Here is a 15565-nt window from a genome sequence, read left to right on the forward strand (position 1 = left end):
GTAACTTCTTATTATGAACTTAATGCTGCAGGATGAGCAAATCATGTAACGGAGGTTCAAGCGGGACAAAGTCATTCTGTACAAGCGTTCTAATCAAATTTGGATTCAATTAGATCCGTCTCATTTAATTTAGATAGGATGACACTATAATGATACCAAGGTGGGAGGGGGGGGGGGGGGGAGTCACATAAAACAGAGAAAACCCTGGGCTTCTTAAGTAGTTGTGTCTTTGTTAGAGCTGTACGAATTTACTTTCATTTATTTTTTTTGACCTTGTTCAGCACAACAAGCGGTAAATAGCATTGGGAGTTCAGTCTCCTTTCAGCCCTGTTCTGTTTCATTAATAATTCTCTCTTTATCCGATAAATGCTCCCCCTATGTTCTCCGCCAAGTTGCCCACACCCTTTGCACTTTACTTCACTAACTGTTGAATTAACTGAGGCCAGAAGTATTTAATTCCAGTGGCTGTTCAACGGATTTTACTGAATCCCGCGTTCAAACCACTCTGTCAATTCAGCTGACTGAAACAGTGAGTGGACGATTAGGCACCCTGTAGTGAGAAAATAATTTGGAAATGCAAAATGTTTAATTATGTGATGATCATAATAAAGATAATGTCTTTTCTACTACTCATTCCATCCTAAAAATCAAAAGAACCAATCTAAGAACTGCTGCAGCTGTGAATGAGTGCCGTGAGACTCAGCCAGACTTGAGGGGGTACAGCAGAGTCAGGTCCGAATTCATGTGGGTTTGCAGCTACAAGCTCCCGCTCTCACATCACATTTGATCCAATGTGAATATAAAAATATTGACTTGACCAGCTTTTACAGCTTTAAGACATATATGTATTTTCTAAATCAATCTTGATCAATGTTTTGAAATTTGTCTGGTTCCCTTTTATATTTCTTGGAGTTATTTCCTCTCAGATTTCTTTACAACTGCAGCAGGTAACTGGATAGTATTGGTTTGTATCAGACATCTAACCAACACGGTTCACCACTTCAGCAATGCTTACTGTGATGTTCTCTCACCGAAGAAAGAAAACCCTGAACTGAACAATTCCTTGAGCGTAACTTTTTATCACTTCACAGTCTTTAACTAGAGCTGCCTGCAGGCAAGTCATTGGCATCGGTAACAGTTTGGACATGTGCTGGTGTTTATATGTACGTTTGTGTAGTCCATATGGCACAAGGGAGAGAATATTTTGCACAGGTCCACAATCTTGAGCGTGGCAAGCTTGAGGTCTGCTGGAGCTCCGGCAGGCGAGAGGGGCACGCTGTTAAATCACAATTCAATACACACACACACACACACACACACACACACACACACACACACACACACACACACACACACACACACACACACACACGCCACGGGAAAAAGATCAACATTTACCCCTGTTTACAATGTACAGCACAGAACATCCACCCATAACACAGGCCGGCCACATTCCACTGCCTGCCCACACACAGAGCAGTCAGGAATCAGGGTACTATACAATGATGACATTCCCCTCCCCCCCTTATTTCTGACTATAGATTTAGATTCTGAATTAACTTAATAACAAAATGAGAAGTGTAAAGAAAAATTGCACCAGAGGAAATTAATGCTTTGGAATATATCTAGGGTCAGTGGGTCTGAGCCCAAATCCACATACATTCTACTGGGCACTTCATGTGTACAATGATGGATCTGTCAAAAAAAAAAACGTGGAGCTCAGTTGGCCTGGGGGAAAAAATAAAGATTACTACACAAAGCATACAATAACCATTATACGTTCCCCTTGCGCTTGTTCATTGCCAAGTAGTCCATCGGCCAATATGATTCTCCCATCAGAGGGGAAAGGCACTCCATTCATAAAGGCCTGAGTGGCTAGCAGCAGCAGCAGCAGCAGCAGCTAGTAGGTTGTTTCTGTGTGAGCTGCACTCTCTGGGTAATGTGCCAGTAACCACAGAGGCCAGTACATAGCTGTCATTCCTCTGCTCACTGAAAGCACATTTAGCAACCAACACCTGTTTCCCCTGCTCAGTCTCCACTATGGGCTGCTGCTGCTGCTGCCTGCCTGCATCTAGACCAGCAGGGATTTAACTCTTTTCACTTTTTTTTTTTTAATACGGCAGTGATACTATTTCAGGAATGCAGCTAATGGACTGCTTTTATTGCCAACAGTCACAGGAGTAATTGGTCATTCCATGCCGTGAGAGACAATGTAAAAATGTATCCATCCATACCACAATGAAGAGTAATCTACCTGTCAGACATCGACTACATCGTACTAACCTCACAAATACATAACTACTTACACTGGGCAGGGGCGAGTGTGCACATTTTAAGTGGTGGACCGATTTTTTTATTTTTTTTATGAAAGCTTTGTTTCAACAGACTTCGGTGAAAGTTTGCATTTGTTTGCAACACTTACTGTGTCTGATGTTCTACAGAATCTTTCCATTTCCTGTTTCCTTCTGACCTGATCTTTTTATTTTATTTTTTTTATATTTCATAAGAATCTTTTGCCGACCCTCACAATTGAATGGAGTCAATTTAAAATGGCAACCCTACATTATCTGTGCGGTGCTTTATCAAACCTCTCTCTTCAACCCACAGGGAAGTCAGAGGTTCAGAGGTCAACTGTGGAGCAGTGCAAATTGACATGACGGGATTTGCCAAGGACACTGCAGCAGGGTGGAGACTCACCACTATAATTTGGCCAAACGTCAACAGTAGTGGTGGATAGCATAACAGGATGGTTAGTCAGAGGTCTCGCTAGCTATGGGAAACCTACAGTTTTGTGTGAAAATCAGGGAAACATCTTACTGCTCTGATATATAGTAGAAGAGCAGCAGAGACGTTCGTTCAGAAACAGAAATCGCAATGAACAGTTGAAAATGCTACTATTTTGCAACAAAGTATGTGTTGCTTATATGATTGTGTTTTTTGTTTAAATTAAATTGAAAGTAGACTAAATTTTGAAAAGTATGAGTCTGTTGTATGTTTGATTTATCACCAAAGTAAGGTATCTTATTCATTTGCACAAACACGTTGAGGACTCACGGTAGGCCTGCCTCCAGCTCTTTATACTAGCTGCTCCATTTCAAAGTGGGCCTAACACATGACGGTGGATTTTTCTTCAAAAGTTGTTCAGTTTTCATTGATATATCATCCCCCAATCATAATCACAATTTATTTTAAATAATTTTCTTTATAGTTCTTTAATTTCATAAAAATGACAAAATACTGTATTGTTGTAACGGAAACGCAAATTAACAGCACCAAATATAATATATCATGAATAGCTCACTGTAAGGCAAGGCAAGGCAAGTTTATTTATATAGCACAATTAAGACACAAGGCCATTCAAAGTGCTTTACCCACGCATGAAATACATCAAGATTAAAATGCATCAAGTATAGAATAAACATCAGAAAAGCGTAGCGTAGTTACGTGCGTTCACCCATTTGAATGAATGCTCATTTACACCAAGGTAAAGGTATTGAACGGATCACTCAGACTTAAAAGGCTGTTACCTTTATTATAAGGATCAAATATGATTAGCGGATTTGTTGGGCTCTTTTGACAGAAAAGTCTGCTGACCCCTTCTCTAAATGTACTTTATCTCAAACTGCCTATAAAGTAATAGGGCGAAATTATTGCCATGTTTTCATAGAGAAAATGATCCATTACTGCCTGTCTTGTCTTGTTGCTAATTGGATTCAGCTAGAGCTTAGGGGTTTAATTGTCATCTCCATTAAATAAACCTTCAGAATGAAATCATATTTAATACACAGCACTTAAAGACAATTGTGGTTTGAGGGTATTCATTTTAGACTAATTAGCTCTCCACTATACTTGTAACTGTATGACAAAAACGCACAACAATCAGTATAAAATCTGGAAGGACAGGGGTATACTTTTATTTTCAATCGGATGAAAGTACTCAGTAATAATGTACAATCAGCACAATGCAGTTCTAATTAGAATCTGTACAATGGCAAGAATGTCCCCCACAAAAGCTTTCACTGTTATTGTTTTGCCCAATCTGTTGAAAAAAACACACAGTTACTCAGCAGTGGGGAATCCCTTACTACTGCCACCTGCCTATCAATCATCCCGGGCCTGTGTTACGTGACCCTAACCTGCTGCTGCTGTCCCACGCGTGCCCATAATGACCATACCACACATACCGAAAGCCACAGAGGGGGCATTCCTGGACTATTGAGCCAGAGCTGTTTTTGTTTTTCTGTTTTCTGTGTCTACAGGGGATTAAAACAACTAAAGAATGGTCTCCTGAAGGCAGAGTCCCGATCTGTGCAGCGTTACAAAAATGCAGTTAACAACCATTACAGATCAATGAGAGTATGGCGTTTGTGTGGAAACAAGAGGCCTATAGATTGATATGTTTGAAGGCAAATATTTAGTTTCAATCATGGCACGAGATTTTAAATGAACATGGCCGGAATTACTTAGTGTAAGTTAAATCAGTTTGGTGTACTTCTGCGCAACAAAGGTGTGCCTGTGTGTGTGATCATGTCAGTAGAGAGAGTGTAATCTGAGGGATAACATGTACTTATCCAGTTGATCCCTCTAGCCTCCCCGTGTTGTGACAGGTTGACACCCATCATTCTTCACATTTACTTTCCCTAATTGGCAGGTAATCCCCCTCCCCCCTACTGTCCCTTCTATTGTCCGCAGACCTCAGCCCCTACTGCCCGGGGTCTTTATCCAGCAATCTAACCAGGCACCCTGCAGCCAGTTAAGCCCCCCAGCAGGGCTTCTTGTCCAGGCTGCAGACTCCCGGTATACTAGGCCCCTGTCACTGTAACCTGGGGAAGTGTATTTTGGAGCTTCCTCTGTGATGGTACCCCCATGCTGGGAGACTCTCTACCAGGCTGACAGGAGAGCCGGCCCCAAATAAACACAACCTGCCGCCCACCCACCCATTTTCACGCACACATATAAAGTAGTGCGGATATACTCCACAACTATGTTCAGGTGGATTGGTTTCTGAATATCTTTTAATGAGATAAAGTTTTGTCTATCTATGACCCTTCCTTAATGACTCGCCCTGACTTACTGTAAGTCTTTCTAGGTAAGGTATTGTCATTTTAACTTTCATTGGGGGCACCAAGCTTCTCTTCCTCCTCCGATAAATGCATTCTTCAACATTCTTAGTCTGCTCTCATTCTTTTTGCTATACTCTTAAATGTCGAAACACATTCCAGCTGTACTGTACCTCTTGTCATGCCCTGACAGTGATTGACAGGTGTTTGCAGAGTCACCCTGCAACGTCAGACACGGGACATATGGAAGGCCCGCCCTCCTGTCATGTCTGCCTTCCCATGAGTCCTTTGTGGCTGAGGTGAAGGTGGCAGGAGCAGTCCGGAGCTTGTCAGAGGCAGCAGGAAGAGACCAACATACTCCCTCTCTCTCTCTCTCTCTCAAACACACACACACACACACACACACACACACACACACACACACACACACACACACACACACACACACACTCACATATACAGATGCAGACAGCTTCCCTCCCTCTTACAGGAACAACCCTCATACACTCTCGCTGTCGGCCCCCAAGTGAGTGTGTCAGCTGTCATTAACTTCCCAGACTTCCAGTGAGCAGGGGAGCTTCCCCTCGCTCCCACCCCCCTCACAGGTGACTCTCACTGGGGGCTCCATGCTGGGAATGCCAGCCTCTCCGCTGGAAGCCTCCATCCTGTCAACACAGCCAGCCAGAAGCCAGAGAAACGAAGGCGAAAGAGAGATGATGTTGTATGTTTATATAACTATACCTATTGTACCTGTTTGCGTGTGTGTTCACATACGTGTTTGGTTTTTTACATGTCTTTTGTATTTCTGCATGCATGTACTGTTAATGAACATACAAAGCACATATAATGCTTTTGCTTCTATATGTGTACATAGGTTTACATGGTTGATTTTTTTCATTGTGTGTGTGTGTGTGTGTGTGGTGGGGGGGAGCATGCGTGGAATGTGTGTGTGTTATAAAGGCGCGCTCCTCACGCCACAATGGTGTCTTTGACAGGCGGGAGAAGGGAAGGCTTTGTTTGGTGACACCACACAGTGTTGTGAATGCCCGACATAGCTGCCATTCCTCTCTCTATGCCCTCCGCCAGGCTACTGGCTTATCAGGGATTCCTCTCTTTCTATCTGCCCACGCACACCCCTCTCTATATGTGTGAGTGAGTGTGTGTGTGTGTATGTGTGTGTGTGTGTGTGTGTGTGTGTGTGTGTTTGTGTGTGTGTGTGTGTGTGCGTGTGTGTGTGTGTGTCTGTGTGTGTGTGTGTGCGTGTGTGTGTGTGTGCGTGTGTGCGTGTGTGTCTGTATGCGTAAGTGAAGGAAAGAGTTTGTCAAGCAGAGTTGCTAACACCAAGGAAAAATGCAAATGAGCTCTGGAGGAGAATAGACCCTCTGTATGGGAACATATTTCTCCACAAGTGGAAACCTTTCGCTTCCACATTTTTTAAACAATCTGAAGAAGCTGGCTATCATGGATTTTATTTGATTTTGGCTCTTAGATGAAATGAATTTACATGAAACAACATGAAACATGGAAAAACAAACTGTATGTTAACGCAAACATCAAGGGTGGTGTTGATAATACATATTAATGACAATATTGATCACACCAATTATGGTATAGGGTCCAATTTGCCTGAATTAGGCTCCCCGAGTACACAAATGGTGCAAATTTAAAACACAAAAAGCCATGTAAAGAGGTATTTGTTGTTTTTGAATTAACACACTACTACTTGCATTGACACCTAAGATATGGATAGGGACATGAATTGTGATGTGCAAAATTGACCAATAAGTAGGCCTACAACACAATTATTTGTATACTGGGCTGCCTGTTAGAATGTTTTGATCTCTATGTTTACTGGCTTTGAGCTGGTCACGTCACTCATGGTTACACAAGCAACCTTTCGTTCCGTATGTCTGCTATTAACAGACTTGTTTAAATGCAGGGACACACTGAACTCTTGGGCTGGTGGGCAGCTGCGGCCTGTGCTTTAGCCAAACCAATAATTGAGTAAAACTCATGAAAGCAGTTTTATGAAACCGTCTATTCGGGCAGTGATTGGAGAAACTGTACTGATTGTGCAAGCCTAAACTCTTCAGGCAGGTTATTCTAGGGTTCATGCCTTTCCCCCTTATTTTCCATCATGTAATCCCCTTTTCTCATCATTCTGTTTATCTCATAGTTAGACTGTGAACTAGTGTGTTGTTGAAAAGCTCAGTCTTCTCTCTGGTCTCTGTGATCATGTAGGTCCTTCCAGCTTTTAATGCTAACATAGCATTTGCCAAGAGGCAATGATAGCCAACTCAAAGTAGGTATGGTGCCCACATGTGTGCAAATTAGGAATTCAATACACATTAACTCATGGACACACACAGAGACACGCACACACACCCACTTACACACAGCTGTTTCTCTGTGTTTCCAATGCCAGGGTATTGTTATGTGTTTGATGTGTTTATATTAGCTTGGATGGGCGTTACACAGGCTTGGCAGCAGCAACCCGTCTACACTTTAATTAAAGCTATACTGCGTAACTTTTTCATATGAATAAATGTCGGTTACATTCAAGCCAGCCTTTCAGCTCCAGAAAACTCTCTCTGTATTTCTCAGTATGACAGTGTTTACAAACTGGTGTCGCCCCCCGACACTAGCGCAGGATCCCAAGAAGCGCAGAAGAAATGTTTCAGTTGTTGATTCTACTGCCAAGAAAAAACCTGGATGTACAGCAGAAGGTAGAAACTCCATACGAACACTGAAGGCTGACCTCATGTAGACGCGCTGATGGTGCAGTTCAGAAGTCACACATACAGAAAACAGAAGTCACGCATTATAGCTTTTATTCCACCTTAAGACAGTCCACAAATACACCACGTATGTGCAAACACAAAGACGCATCTAAAGTTAAAGGGTTAAAAAGCACCAAGCACCACCTTGTAGCCACCAGCCGTTTATAATGGACATACGAGAGAAGGGGCTCAGATGTCAGCTCATCTCCATCTGGTGTCAGACAGGTTGGTACACCATAAAACATGTGTTGGGTCTTTGCTGGAAACAGCTGCACGGAACTCTGGAAATACTTCACCCTTTAACCTTTCTTGTAGATGGACCGAGGTTGGGCACATGTAGTCAGAAAGTGATGGTGGCTGTTGGAATGCGAAAAAAGAGGAAACTGAATAAATTAGCCCTCTAAAAGAAATGGGAGAGGCACCAACAGCAAAAATATGTTATAGTTTGGTAGTCTTTAAGAAGTACGGAAGAAATGAAATTAAGGAATTTGGAAAAGTTTATTGTTAGGACTTGCAAAGGTTTAGGAAACCCAGTTGATGGGTCATAAGGGAATGCTTGGACGTCACCCAAGCCCTTCTGGAAGGGAAACACAGGCCTTGGTGTAGGAATGTTGTCAGAAAACTGAAAATAACTTTTGAGGAACTCATGAAGTCAAATGGACCTGAGGCAAAGAGGTGGATGGAAGATTGTTGGGAGTCAATGTGAACATAAAGGGGCTGCCACGTTTCGGCTTGTTGCTGCTTCAAATAAAATATAATTTTGATAGATGATTTGGACTCAAAAACAAGAGCCAGTGCAGTAGACGAATGGCGGGATTTGGCTGAGGACCTACTGTTGACGTGGGAAGGAATGACTGAAATAGCAGGAAATTTTAGAGACAGCTGAGAGAACTTTTTTTTTTTTTTTACCAGAAGCCTTTCGCTTCGGAAATAAGTTGGAGGCCATCATTTTTAATACTGTGGTATTTTTGGTCTGAACATTGGCTTCAGAGATAACAGAAAAAGTCTTTAAACATATTTGTTTTGTCTAAAATCATTGCTTTAGTATCAGAAGTTGTAATGTCTCTAACTACTTACTGAGGATGTATCTTTCATTAAAAGCTTAAACTAACAGGTTGACGGTCATACATTTGAAGGTGTTATTGCATTAACCTGCAAACAGCATTTGACTCGTTGGACAGATGCAGCCGCATTACATTAGGAAGCTAACACAACTGTGGATAAAATGGTTTTGGGCATATAGCAGCTGCAGCATAGGTCAGCCATTAAAACTTGGATATACATTGCTGTTGTTATTACATCCTTGACATAAAATATGTTAGGGGTATATGCCTCATTCGGATTCATCAGGAGCAAGTCAAGGTTTGGAACCATACAATGGTAATTCCAAATTTCACGATTCCCCAACCATGATTTTCAAACTCATAGAAATCCAGTTTAAAAAACAATGTCTCTCCCCCAAACATAATCTTTCTAGAACCATCTTCTGCAATCACTGTTGTTTTATCAAACACACACACACACATATACACATACACACACACACAAACACACACACACACACACACACACACACACACACACACACACACACACACACACACACACACACACACACACACACACACACACACACATAAAATGTAATCGTCAATCTGAGTTGTTGCCAGTGTTTCTGCTGGGGTGTGGGAGATTTGAGTTATTCTTGTCAGTTTCCTAAAACTGTGTCTTTAGGGTACAATTGAATTGAATTAGGTCCCTTTTATGTTTTTGTTGCTTATTTCATGACACTCCTCCTTTTTAGTCTGTAATACACACACACACACACACACACACACACACACACACACACACACACACACACACACACAAACCCACAACCACACACACACACACACACCATTGTACACAAGTACATACTAATATGAACACACATGGTCCATTAACTCCACCAGTCTCCCAGGAGCCTCCTGCAGTTGAATCGCTTCCATTCCATCAAACTCATCAGCACTGCTGTGGGAATAATGTTAACAAAAAAATAATTAGCCCTTCAATTGGCCTCTTTCTCAACAAACACACACACACACACACACACACACATCTGCTCAGTGTTTACCATGTTGAGTATTTTCTTGCATCTGCACCACTCTACATGTGTTGTGTGTGGGCACCTGTGGCCATGTGTAGTTGTTCTCTTTGTACGATGTGTGTGTGTGTGTGTGTCTGTGTGTGTGTGTGTGTGTGTGTGTGCGTGCGTGCCTGTGTGTGTGTGTGTGTGTGTGTGTGTGTGTGTGTGTGTGTGTGTGTGTGTGTGCGTGTGTGTGTGTGTGTGTGTCTGTGTAAACGTAATTGGAATGCAGTGGAAAATAGTGAGCAATGTTTGGAAGGTGTGTTCAGAAGCGTGCCCTACCATCCACGCTTTCTTCATGCATGTGTATAAGTGTGTGTGGGTTGTGTGTATTCGCAGACTTGCTGCTCCCACGTCCCTGAGAATGAGGCCAATCGGATTGGACAGACATCAGTTTATTTCCAAACACTATGCGTCTGGCCTGCTGCCTCTCACACACACACACACACATTCCAATACTTCCAGACAGACTTTTTCAGAAGCGGGAATTAAAAAGGCATTGGAGTTGTTAAAACATGACATTCCCAAAAAAGGGCCGCTGGGCCCCGAGACAACCCAGAAACATCCCACCATGACTCAACGCAGCAGGAATGACAGCACCGCCAGGGTCGCTGATGAAGGTCCTCTCAAAGATATAGTCTCCACGTTACCCTGCTCTCTCTATTTCTGTCCTTCTGGCCTAGCTATGTTATCATGCTCTCTCACATATTAGACGATCCTGAACTCAAATGTCTGTCTTTTTTAATGCAGCTAGGGTTTAGAAGCCTTGCTCAAGGGCATCTCAACAGTGGTAATGAATGAATGGGGGAAAAATGTTGCTCTTTCACCTCCAAACCCAGATTATCCTAGAGGCTTAACCTTTAGGTCACTGCTGGTCCATGCAAGTAAACTGTATATACAGGATACACATGTAAAAACAAACACATGACCAAACATGTTTATATTAAGTTAAAACTCACATACGGTAGCATCTATCCTATTTGCATTACAACATGATATCTGCCTCTGATAAGGGGATCTGATGCTTTATGGATGATTACACTGTAACTATATATCTATCTGTCACATTGCACGATAAAAATGTAAGTGTAGACATATTTCTATGTAGTTTTTATGTCTCTAGACTAGATGCTCTTTAAAATGCTGTAGAGTTAACGTGTTAAATCATGTCAGGCTCTCCTGGCAGTCTCCTGCTATCATTTTAAAATCTTTAATAATTCAAATCATTCACAATGTGAAAAATTGGTTTTCCGTATCGGCCTCCAAAAACTCAAGTGCGCACACACACACACACACACACACACACACACACACACACACACACACACACACACACACACACACACACACACACACATAGAGGAATGTTGTGTGTACAGTGAGTGGGAGTTGAGGTCAAACATCACTATCAGGGACTGTGTTAATGTATTCGACTCCTACAGCGGCTGACTCAGGCGTCTATCTGTTTAACAGTGGGTCAATTCACTGGCTATTACAATAGGGGCCACCAGCGTCAAAAATGGGGGGCTCTGACGCAACTGAATTGACCGTTTAGGGGGTTGATCAACTCCCAGTCATGTCCGGTGTTTCCTCGTGAGGTCACATATACAGTACATGACTTCCAGGCTGGGTTCATTAAAAGTTCCACGAGAAACAATTGGTAATAAAAGAGATATTGGTTTCATCCACACTTGGCCAATGTGGTTCTATCACAGGCGGTAAATATTATTTGAGCATATGATTCACCAATCAAATGAGCATTTACAAGGGGAATTAAAATAAAATGTATGCCAACACATTTCCTCAAAGAAAGACTGTTTCACTTCTTGTCACAAAATGTTTTTATTCTATGCTTCACAAACTATTAAAACAGATTGTATTTTGTGAAGCATTCCTGTGTATTAAAATGGTCGTCCAGCAATACAGTACTGCACATACTGTAAGGTGGAGGTTTGAAAGAGATGGACTAAAAATAGAATTATCAAAATGTATGCAACAGGGGATGTGATATCTTGACTTCTAGTCCCAAGTCAAATTCAAGCTGCTTCAAAAGCTTCCTACACTTCCCATAATGCAACTCGATGTGCACTTCTTGCATTGTAAATGTCCATGTGTCAACAGCATGCCTTTTTGAAAGTGGGCTTTCCATAAAAAGAAATAAATAAATAAATGGAGTTCCCTTATCCCGAAGCCAAGATAAACCTGATGACATCACATATAATCCCGATCACCTCATTAGGATTATACTTAGACTTTAAAGATCCCTACGGATCCTCGGAAGACACATGCAATATAATACTTGGGTGGTGGTGTATGTATACATATTTGGTAATGCACTGTATGATGTGGACATTGATTTGAAATAATATAAAATTATTTGGATTTAAGGAAACAATAGTGTTCAGGAAAAATCTCAATTATTATAAGTATGTGATATGGTTTCATACATATTCTTAATACTCAGTTACAAGTGTTTAACTATCCTGCTTCCCTCTGTCCACCATATCTCCCTCTTTTTGTGTGATATGGATTTATATTAAAAAGAAACATTTCCCTCATCATCTGGATTGAGCCTATCAGTGGACTAAATGAGAAAAAGATGAACTGCCCGTTCTATTTTGTTAGGGAACCGTACATCATGGACAAATGCCTTCTAATGATTTTGGCTAACCTAATCTAAATGTAGAATGTATTTCAGGCCTACTGCATATTTTACCCAGTGGGAGAAATGTCAATAGGAGAAATATAATTTGGAATGGGAAATTTGAATGGAGACTCAGAGTCCATTTATATTAACAGTTAACGGTTGTGCCAGACATATTTTTAATATTCTGATGCTTGAGCAAAGTTTAGCATTTCACTTCCAAGCAACTGAGCAAAATAAATAAAGAGAGTCCACATTAAAAATGTTTTAAGCGTGCACACAATACGGACAGGTAGCAGATTGTTCGTGAGGACATATTCTCTGATTCACAGAGACACTAAAGCACCTGCCATAAGGATGACATCTGATGATTTTTTATAAAACAACGTAACTTTTAGTGTTACCATGAGAATGACACAAGGACAACATTCGGCCAGACTTTATTTGGTGTGATTCTCTCTCACTTTTTGCTGTAATCAGTCCCATTTATATTTCAGTACCAGCACAATAAAACTAATCTGGAAGTCTGATTAAACTATGAATCCATTGAATAATTCAAACATTTTCATACATTTCCATTACAAAAAAAAAAAGTAGGTTTCAACAAGGGGCTTCCCAGGAACAGGATTTACTTTTACCTCTCCTACTACTTCTCCACCTCCTCCTCTTAACAGTTTCTCGGGGCCCCAAAGGCCTTGTACAGTATGCAAAGGAGTAAACATTAAAATATTCATGTATCAATTAAATCCGAAGAAATTAATCTAATAAATATAACCTGACAAAGCTACTATGGGCTCTTAAACACCAGGAGTTATTGTGAGGATAAATCCTGCAGGGCTTCTGGGGCTATGCTGATTGCTTGAGTATTTCTGACTAATACAAATTTATACTTGAGAAATGGTACTGGTCAATCTCAAAATTAAGAACTTTGTGGGGAATTTTAGTGCTTGATTAGACACAACATACACGACTGAATTATTGAAAAAAAATGGGTAATTTAAAAGCTGTTAATAGGCAATTAGTATTGACAATTATAATAACATATGCAGTTCATTGATTTAATTCTACCACTGCACAAAACACTGCAGGTCAGCTTGCAGGGCTACTGCTGCAGACTGACCCTTGACATTTGGGGAAATGTGAACACAGATAACAAGTCAAGAGCCTCATTCCTTATTCATAAAATCTTTCATCAAAGGACATTATTGCCCTGTTACACTTCTACATACAGTAGATCGAACCTTAAGGCATCTATCATCATGCTTCACATTTTTTCCAGGCTAATCCATGATGTTTAAAAAATATATTTTTAATATGGAAAGGCCCGTCAAAGTCTCTTGCATGCCAAGGGACACAGTGTCTTGTCCGGGCTCTGAGGCAGTGTAATTGCCACCCGGCCCCCACACACACCCAAACCCCAGATCCGTCTTTACAGCTTGCATTAGCATACTTAATACAGCTCTGTGGACTCAAAGAGTCATGCCAATTGAAATGCAATCATTTTCACAGCGGAGCACTGCCATCGCCACTTTAATTGAGTGTGAGGGTCCTTGCATGTGTGTGTGTGTGTGTGTGTGTGTGTGTGTGTGTGTGTGTGTGGCTTTGTATCGTGAGACAGGGGATAATTGCTTTCACAATATAACGTTGCAATATGTTGTTAATTCAATGATAGGTCTTGATTGCTTTTGTCTAGTTGTATCCCGTGGGCACGCTCATGTGTTTGTGATGTTTGTCAGAAAACAGACGGTGCAAACAATAACTGTTAGCCACGTCCCCTCAGACTGTCTGCCCTGTATCTGCAGCTTACACACACACACACACACACACACACGCACACACACACACACACACACACACACACACACACACACACACACACACACACACACACACACACACACACACACATACAGTACATAGAGAAACACACACGCACAAACAGGTGATTTGAACTGCGTGCTAAAAACAGGCTGTATAAGCTGTGCAATAAAGAAGGGAATAGCACTTGATAATGTATTCCCCACTCCCTACTGCTCAGTGACGATCAACCCCCAGGTGTAGCCGTGAGTGCCATATTTGCTCTTTATATCTCTACAGATTTTCTATGTCCACTTACAGTAGTAAGCAGGGCTAGAGATATTATATCGCTATGTGTACATAAAACTGGGGGTCAAACACTTGTAACAACGTAATATTGACTACATGACCTTTAACCTTAAAGCAGCTCCGAGTAACATTTAAATATCTTTTAAACAGCCTCATGTTTCCTCTGATAATCATAAATTACCTTTAACAGCAAACGAGACCATCAGTGCAAAGAAAGACGTTTTTATATAGTTTTTATTACTGCTTTTGGTCTGATCGCACACCCAGTCCGATTTTCGGTTCACGCGTGCATGCTCTATGGTCACATGTCCGTATTGGTCGCAGATTTCAGTGTGGCGCAACAAACGCGATTTGAGAAGCCTATCCCTCCAGGTGAGGGAAGGGGAGCGGGAACTTTGTTTGAGACAGTTATTTGTCATCATAATGACTGATAACGGGGCAGAACCATCAAAGAAAAAAAAGAAAATGCAATGAAGAAAAGCTAAAGGAGAGTGGTAGACGAGCGGGAGGGCGTTGCCAAGCAACGTATACACAATTTCACGGGAGCGAACTGCAGTGTTTACTCCTAAATGAATGAGCGGTAGCCTACTAAAACAAAGTTTACTTTGCCTCACCATCATCAGATGAGTCGACCATTATTCATCTGAAATAGTCATTATTTACAACAACATAAACACATTACCTCATCGTGATCCATACTAACTGCCGTCTCTCGTTCATTCGCTTTGTGTGAGGACACGGACTCTTTCAGCTCCGTGAGAGGTGACACTGCATCAACTCATTGCAATCACGTGTGTGTAGCACTTACTGGCATTAGTTGATGCTGTGTCACTAACCACACTCACAG

This window comes from Ammodytes marinus (genome assembly GCF_949987685.1).
Source record: "Ammodytes marinus genome assembly, chromosome: 12".
In the NCBI taxonomy this organism is placed as follows: Eukaryota; Metazoa; Chordata; class Actinopteri; order Uranoscopiformes; family Ammodytidae; genus Ammodytes; species Ammodytes marinus.